We start from the raw sequence: 8,310 nt of genomic DNA, 5'->3' as shown, positions 1-8,310 counted from the left end.
TTCAAGAGCCCTAGGAGTACACAATGAATCTTGGGGTGCCTTAGGCTAAAGTCAAATTCCTAGGTATTATTCCATGCCAGACCCAGCAGTATGCACTGGGTTACATAGGCTTTGGAAACATAGTAGTATTTTGGGGGTGCTGTGAGTTGGTCAAGACTACAGTGAATGAAAAATTTGGGCCATTCTTAATGAATATATGCTTATGTAACTATCAATATGTTGAGCCTGGAACATAGGGTCACTCTATTTGTTTATGTCCTTCTGGACCCTTGAAAACTTGGAATTTCCAATGTACCAGTGTGGAGAAAGTGAAGGTGCCTGTGACAAGGAATTTCACCTGGCCCTGGTTGGCTCACTATGCATGTGTGGGCAATATGTTGTTATTGACTCTAAATAAAGAGCTCCACCCAGTGCTCTGGGCAACACAGTGGCACGGCTGCAATGCTGCAGGAGAGCAGAGACTGGAGTGGTGGCAGCCAGAGGACAGAGACTGAGACGGCTGCAGGGGGCAGAGAGGCCCAGGGGCAGAGACTGGCTTGCTGCAGGCAGACTCACTCTGAGTGGATGGGATTCTATTGATTGACCTGCCATGATGGAAATAAAGTTGGGTATAAACCTTTTCACTCCAAGTATGTTCAATTGTCATTTTTTTGGTCTCAATGAATCCATAGTGAACTTGTCTGGGGATGAAACCCATTGGCAAGACAGCCAGCTAAGCAGCAAATGCTTCCCAGAACTAATATGAAGAAAGTGATCAGTAGAATTATCCTCAATGCATTGAGATCTTGCATGGAATTCTAATTCATTTACTTACATTGCACAGAAATGTCATTTAAAATCTACAATATATAAGATTGAGAGTAAATTATTATGCTAGGAAAGTGAGAAGATTTCATTAGAATTGTGGCTCACTTTTTCTTTTAAATGAAATTATTCGTTGTCTTTATTGTTTCCTACCTCATTATTGCATTCATGATTGCAATGGATGAAAGGTAAGTTTTCTGTTTTAATGGGTTGGAGTTACTGCACAGGGATTTGATAGAGTTATCCTTAGCTTCTTGTAATTGAAACAGATTTTCACTAAATATACTGTTAACAACTTAAAGAAAATGCCTTTTATCAGCTGAGAGCAATTTTCATGGGACAAAGTTAAGCCTGCACCTTTCTGACTTTGTGGGCAAAGGATTTGATTAAAGTTGACCAACTAAGTGTGACTTTCCTTTACAGCAATGGAACGTTATAATGAAAAACCCATTTTCTGTGGACTATTTACAGGTGAGCAGTGGCTGGCTGGAGTCAGCTGTGTGGTTCTGGCTGAGGAGCTGCTTTTTGTGGTGAAAAGCAGACCAGGGAAGCAGAAATAACCTTTATGGGCTAAAGTTGGAGGATGAGATTGTGGTTACCTTGGTCATGAATTGCTTGATCACAACTAACAGAAAATTTAAGTTACTTAAGTATACATGGAGGACTAATTGCTAAGAAACAGGATGCCTTTCAGAGCATGGAGTGTGACCAGGCTGGAACAAGAGCAGATGGGAGCTCAGGCAGCATGTCTGCCTGTCCATTTGTCTCCACAAGAGTCCTTAGATTATTCAAAAACAGTCCTTATCATTGATTCTCTCTGCATATCTGCTTCATTTTTCTCTCTCTGGACACTAGCTTTCTCTGGCTATTTCCTCATGGGCCCAGTACAGTCACAGCAGACCTAAGGAGATAGAGCCAAGTCCTGGAGTCTTGTGCTCTGATTAAATTTCTGGGAGTCCCAGGCCTACTTAATTCCCTTTGGAGCTGACGGTATAGTTGGGTATAGGAAAAATTGGCATGCCTATGGCAGGATCTTCACCTGACCCTAGTCTACTTGATGATGTAATTGGCCTACAACCATAGGCTAATGCTTACAATGAGCTAATGGCTCATTGTAGGTGTTACTATATAAAGTGCTCTGCCCAATGCTCTGCTTTGGAGGCAGAGACGGAGAAGGATTAGAAACTTTCTGGAGGCAGATGTGATTCTAGTACTTTACCTGCCACATTCAGTATAAAGCTTGGTATAAACCCTTCTGTCCCCAATGTTCTCTTGTTGTTATTTGGTCTCACTGGATCTATACTGAACTTGCCTCTGTCTGAAACCCTCCAGTCAGACACAGGCCTTCAGGATCCCTGGAATTCTGAGTGAGTCTCAGAACTTCAGGAAACACACTGTCTTGCCAATGGGTTCCAGCCCCAGGCAAGTTCGCTATGGATTCAATGTGACCAAAGAAATTGACAGCAAAACATTCTTTGGGGTGAAAGGGTTTATTACCCGGCTTGTTCTCCTGGTGGTATGTCCAGCACTAGCATCTCTGCCTCCACCCAGAGCACTGGGCTGAGCTCTCTATATAGCACAATAACAGCTTATTGCCTAAACATGTGGAAGTGGTAGCCTAGCAACAGACCAGTTACATCATCAGATGGTTTAAGTTCAGTGAGGATCCTGGCCATAGGAACCCCAACTTCCCCACATTCCACCCCTCCAGGATTTTCACCTTACAATCTACACACTTTCAATCTTCCACAGTTGTCCCTGTGCAAGAAAGCTGGAGCACTATAACCAGATTCCACAATAGCAACAGAAAACAACAACTTACAGATGATAAAAATTAAGATACAGCAAGATTTTGATACAGGTAACAAAAATTATAATAATCCTCAAGCCAGAGGAGGTTCCTAATAACAAAAAAGTATAATAATCCTCAAGCCAGAGGAAGTTCCCAATCCACAAAGAATTTAGGAGTGATAACATACATGTTTTAATGCCACCAACATAGGCAAATATTGTCTGTCAGGATGCATGCAAGAGAGTGGTCCTGTGATAGGACTATAGCAAGAATGGGGGTCCCTTCCAGGTCTAGTATACCATTCTTTTATTCCTTTCCCCATGGGGGTTACTGAAGAGTCTATATATAGTGGTACTGGAGGTGCATGCACTGGCCATGATAAAACAAAACTCCCCAGTAAGATGCTCCTACCTTCTGACTGTTCAGGATATACTACTGTGACCTTTGGGGGCCACTCTGCTGTTATTCCAGGAATACGCAGGAAGCCAGGTTCCAGGCCTTGTCCCCAAGGTGCCAGTAGAGCCAGTCATCATTGGTCCATGTGTCAAAAGGTCCAAGGCCATGTCCACTCAGTGGAGTCTCTGGGGTTCAGTGCAGTTGGTACAAGCAGCAAGATGTTATTCTGGTGGCCGAACCTTGGCTTCAGTGACTCTTCCTTGGTTTGTACTTGCAGTTGTGTAGGGGAGGCAGCCATATGTGTAGGGGACGGCCTTTGTCTTCCCCCATGTCTGAGCACAGAATAGGGAAGCACCAGCTTGAGAACAACTGGTGCAGTCCTTGGAAGTTATCTGCCCACAAAAACATATCTTGTCCTTGAAAATGAGCCAAGACGCCTCATGCTGTAAACAGGGAGACCTTGGGGATGTGTGAAAACACTGCCCCTGCTTACTGGGCAGATCCTAAGAAATCAACAAGATATTCTGGTCTGTCCCCCCTAAGAAGGGAAGGATGAGTATAGCACTTGGCTGAGGTCCGAGAAATGCAGTATAAAAATAAAGGAGCTGCGCCACATCAGGGCTGCTGCAGCCACTGTCTGTCTATCTTTGTTGTGTTGTCTGTGTTTTTTGTTCACTCCCATTTCACCTGAGTGAGCAGCACACAACATTTGGCGCCCAACGTGGGGCTCAAACCACCGTGGAGCAGGAACCCACAACCCTGAAGAAATTGGAGATAGGACGCCGGGGGTGACTTGGGACCCAGAAGGGGGCCAACTTCAGGTAAGCCGACACTGCGATAGTTGAACTTCTGGAAGAAACAAAGAGTACTAATGGGGAACTCTCCCTCCCTTGAGAGGGAAGATCAACAGCTCATGCAGGGGCTTCTGCATTCTCTTGGTATAACTGCCAAAGACAAGCTGTTGAAAGATTTATTTGCCAGGGTCCAGAAATACTGCTTTTGGTTTTGCTTTCAGTCAGAGGTACAACTGAATAATGAAGCCTGGTGTAAGGCTGTTAAAACTCTTCGCCGCGCTCATCCACAGGGGGACACGATGGCTGCTATTTTGTGGTCCCTTTGCAGCTCTATTTCTCAAGCTTTGCCACTGTTAGAAACGGACCCTGAGATAGATGCTCGTTCTGCTGACTCTGATTTATAAGAGCCTGTACTGGCATAGGCGGATTCGCTTATCAAGCTGAAGAAGAACTCACGTAGGTAGAACAACACATTCAAAAACCTCGATTATCAAAAATTGACTTACACAAATGTTTACTCTTATAAATTTACCTTGCTCCCCATTCAAAGCAGTCCTCTTAGGCCTGTACCACTTTCTCCTGTATAAAGTAAATCAAGTCTGTAAAGTAATTAAGCTGAACCCTCAGACCAAAATGTAAATGGCGCTATTTTACTGACTCCTTTCCTTAGAGGCAGTGTCCTGGAGCCAGGCATTTCCTTTTCTGTAGCCCCAGGGAAGCGGAGGAAGCTTATGACTCAAATCAAGGCTCTAGCAGCAAGAGGTCACACAGTCCCTGCACTTATCAGACAGGCAGGGGCCTCTCAAGGAATGACTAAAGCTCAGGCAGAAAACCCTAGGAAAACTAACTGGGAGCAATTCGATCCCTAAACTCTAAAAAAGAAGTGTCTTGTCTTCTGCACACAAACCTGGCCTCAGTAGAAACTCTCTGATTAGAGAGGCTTGGCTCCTGAAAGAAGTATGCAATATAATGTTATGCACCTAATATATTTTGCCATAAGGAAAGAAAATAGTCAAAAGTCCCATGAACTACTACAATATGGAACTAGTTTTCTAAATTCTTTTAGAGAAAATCTATTCTACTTATTAGGTTCATCATTATCTTTAAAAATTGGGAAATTTTAAACTAGACTCCCTGAGATAGAATAAATTTATCTTTTGCAATACAGCCTGGCTTTAAATAACTGGTGCTAGAATTGTACTTGCATTTCATTTCCAGCCCCCTGGATACACACAGTCCCTATCAGTTCAGAGCCTTCATCAGCCCTGTTAGGCTGGGGCCATCTAAACCTTAACCCAGTTATGTAAACTGCTTGCCCTTAGAGTGTATTCTTGAAAACTGAGATACTTTTAATCAAATAAGCTAAAAAGAAAGAAGGCAATTGAATATTAGTGACTCAAATCTTTGTATCAGTTTATCTGTCTGTGTATATGTTCTTTTATGAAAAGTGTTGCTAACTGTAGTCATTACATCTCTGTATGTTTGTGTGTCTAAGTGTGTAAATAAAAAATATTTTCTACCTGCGGATGGCATTAAAAATTGATTTATAAACAAGCATTTGTGAAAATTGGGCATTCCAAAACTTCCAGAAAAATCTAATAAAAAATATTAAGCATTAATGCTAATTTAAGTTTAACTGTATTGGACATGTCCTTATAGTTATCAGCTGCCAAAGTTTACTTAAAGTCATTTAAGTTGATGTTACCTGTTAAATGTTTCAAGAAGTTTAAAGAAAAGCTTGACTTTGTTTAATGTTTGGTAAAAGTTTTATAAGTAATCTAGCATAGTTGCTAAAAATAAGTAAACAAGTGTAGCAAATGAACATCTTAATAATAATACTGTATTAATGTATAACAGTGTATATCTGCAAACAGCCTGATAATTTTTGTGGTAACCAAAAATTCTTAGTTTTGCTAAGTTATATAGACATATTTTGTGCTTAATGAGAAATTGTGCTGTAAGGCACATTTCCAAAAATGATAAAATACGTACATAAATGTATCAGTCTGAAGAATGCTGGTGTAAGAGTTTACAATGGCCTATTTTTCAGTGTTCACTGAAAGTTAAAGTACCAAATGGTTTTAAGTTCTAATTAAAACTACTTAATATAATAAGGAAAACATTTTTGTATGCTAAAGAATGTGTGTTTTAATAAGAGAAAGTATATAGAATAGAAATGCATTGTACTGAAAGTAAAAGAAGATAACTTGTTCTTAAATACAGCTGCTTATTGAATACTTAAGAAAATGAGATCAGTATTAAAAAGACTAAGCTAAGTGTTGTTAACAGCTATGTAACCATCTGTATTTGCTTTTAAACTTTATTATCATTCTGGTTAAATAATAAGTGTTATTTAATAACTATAATTCTACTTAGGAGAGTGGCTTAAAGACTTTTGACAGCTTCCCAAGACCAAATTTTAAAAAGTACTTTTACCTCTAGTTAACTCTGATATTTTCCAGAGAGCCCCTGGAACATGTCAGAGGAATTTCTTCTCCTCATCAAAGAAAGTATTTGACTAATTTAGCTTATTTATCTGATATATATTTACCTGGAAAGCACTGTCAAAAGGAACATTGCTAAACTTTATTACTAAAATGTTTCATGTTACAGAAATATCACTCTTCCCCCTAAAGCACTCACTCCTGATGCCTAATTAAATTTACCTGTTAGTACTATAATCACTGACTGTGTATGTATTAATTGTTCTCATGTACCCTCTTACTGTAATTCTACAATCAATGTAAAATGGTCTTCTGGATATAGACTTCCAAACAGGTATTTTTGTGTAATAACAAAACATATAAAGCCCTTTCTTCACACTATCAAGGTGTTTGTGGTGTGTGACGCATTCTTACTGCCCTAATAGGTCATCCTGGATATAAGTGCAAGAGACTTCTCCAAGCTCTGCCATATGATTGCGATGACAACTTGAAACTTTCAGATCCTGCTGCTGTTGCCATTGCAGCTGCATTCCTCCTACCGGTTCCTGGACTTGTCGCTGGAATGCAGAAATATCTAAGCTGCCCTGTGCTTCTATATTATCTGAACTCAACCAAGAAGTGAGAGAAGCGTGAGTTGCAGTACTTCAGAATCACACTACCATAGACTATCTGCTGTTAAAAGAACATGTAAGATGTAAACAGCTTCCAAGAATATGTTATTTCAATTTGTCTGATTTTTCCCAAACTATTCAAAATCAATTAGATGATATCCATCATGTTGTCAATAAGTTTTCACAAATGCCTGAATTACCTGACTGGTTTTCTTAATTTCATTGGATATGGCTAGTAATTATAAGTCTGCCTTTGTTATGTATCTGTATTCCTGTTCTGTTAATGTGTGTACACAATTTAATAAGTAGTTTGTTAAAACCTATATATGCTCAAGTTATGTATGTCTTTAGACATGTTCGATCTCAGCCATGTAATATTTAAAGAAAGGAAGAGATGTAGGGGACGGCTTTTGTCTTCCCCCCTGTCTAAGCACAGAATAGGGAAGCACCAGCTTGAGAACAACTGGTGCAGTCCTTGGAAGTTATCTACCCACAAAAACATATCTTGTCCTCGAAAACGAGCCAAGACGCCTCACGCTGTAAACAGGGAGATCTTGGGGATGTGTGAAAACACTGCCCCTGCTTACTGGGCAGATCCTAAGAAATCAACAAGATGTTCTGGTCTGTCCCCCCTGAGAAGGGAAAGATGAGTATAGCACTTGGCTGAGGTCCAAGAAAGGCAGTATAAAAATAAAGGAGCTGTGCCACATTGGGGCTGCTGCAGCCATTGTCTGTCTGTCTTTGTCGTATTGTCTGTGTTTTTTGTTTACTCCCATTTCACCCAAGCGAGCGGCACACAACAATATGTGTCAACATGTCTGCAGGGCTCAGGGATCACTTTTGGGATCTCTCATTCAAATACCGTAACACAGTCCATAAGTGGACTGACCATCCCCGCAGACTATTGGTATCTGACTTTAGTCTGTATTTTAACAATCCATTGCGGTAGGATTGTATGGCACATGAAATTTCCATTTGATTCCCAGCTGTCGCACCCATTCTTGCATTGTATGTCCAGTAAAATGGGTGCCCTGGTCACTCTCAATTACCTGTGGTCAGTCATAGGCAGCAAAGAGATACTCCAGGCCTCTTTTGGTTGTCTGCTAGTCTGCACAACGGGTAGGAAAAGCAACCAGGAGTCCAGTAGCTGTGTCCACACAAGTCATCGCATACTGATATCCTTCTGACACAGGTAGAGGCCCAATATAGTCTATCTGCCACCTGACAAGGGGTATAGGTCCCTTAGCTATTGTTCCATGTTGCTGTGGAACTTGGTGTAAGTCCCTTTTGGAGCACACAACACACTCCTGCCGGGCTCTACTAACTTCTTCAAAGGTCAAAGGCAAGCCCCACCGACAGGCTACAGTCCTCATTGTCTTTTGCCCTCAATGCAACAAATGCTGATATAACCACTGGGCTACATCAGAGGCAGGCTTTCCTTCTAACCAATGTATCTGGGCCAATTTATC

The 8,310-nt window shown here is 41.0% G+C and overlaps 1 long non-coding RNA gene across 1 annotated transcript; it reads left to right on the top strand.

Moving 5' to 3' along the window:
* Positions 1-3,355: 3,355 nt before the first annotated feature.
* Positions 3,356-7,555, top strand: LOC118973952 (uncharacterized). Its single transcript, XR_005063507.2, has 2 exons — positions 3,356-3,813; positions 6,656-7,555. It is a non-coding gene; the product is annotated as an uncharacterized lncRNA (long non-coding RNA).
* Positions 7,556-8,310: the final 755 nt, after the last annotated feature.

The sequence above is a fragment of the Manis javanica genome, chromosome 6 (assembly GCF_040802235.1).
Source record: "Manis javanica isolate MJ-LG chromosome 6, MJ_LKY, whole genome shotgun sequence".
Taxonomy (NCBI): Eukaryota; Metazoa; Chordata; class Mammalia; order Pholidota; family Manidae; genus Manis; species Manis javanica.
Note: the sequence above shows the minus strand (reverse complement) of the source record. Positions and strands in the feature narration are given on the sequence as shown.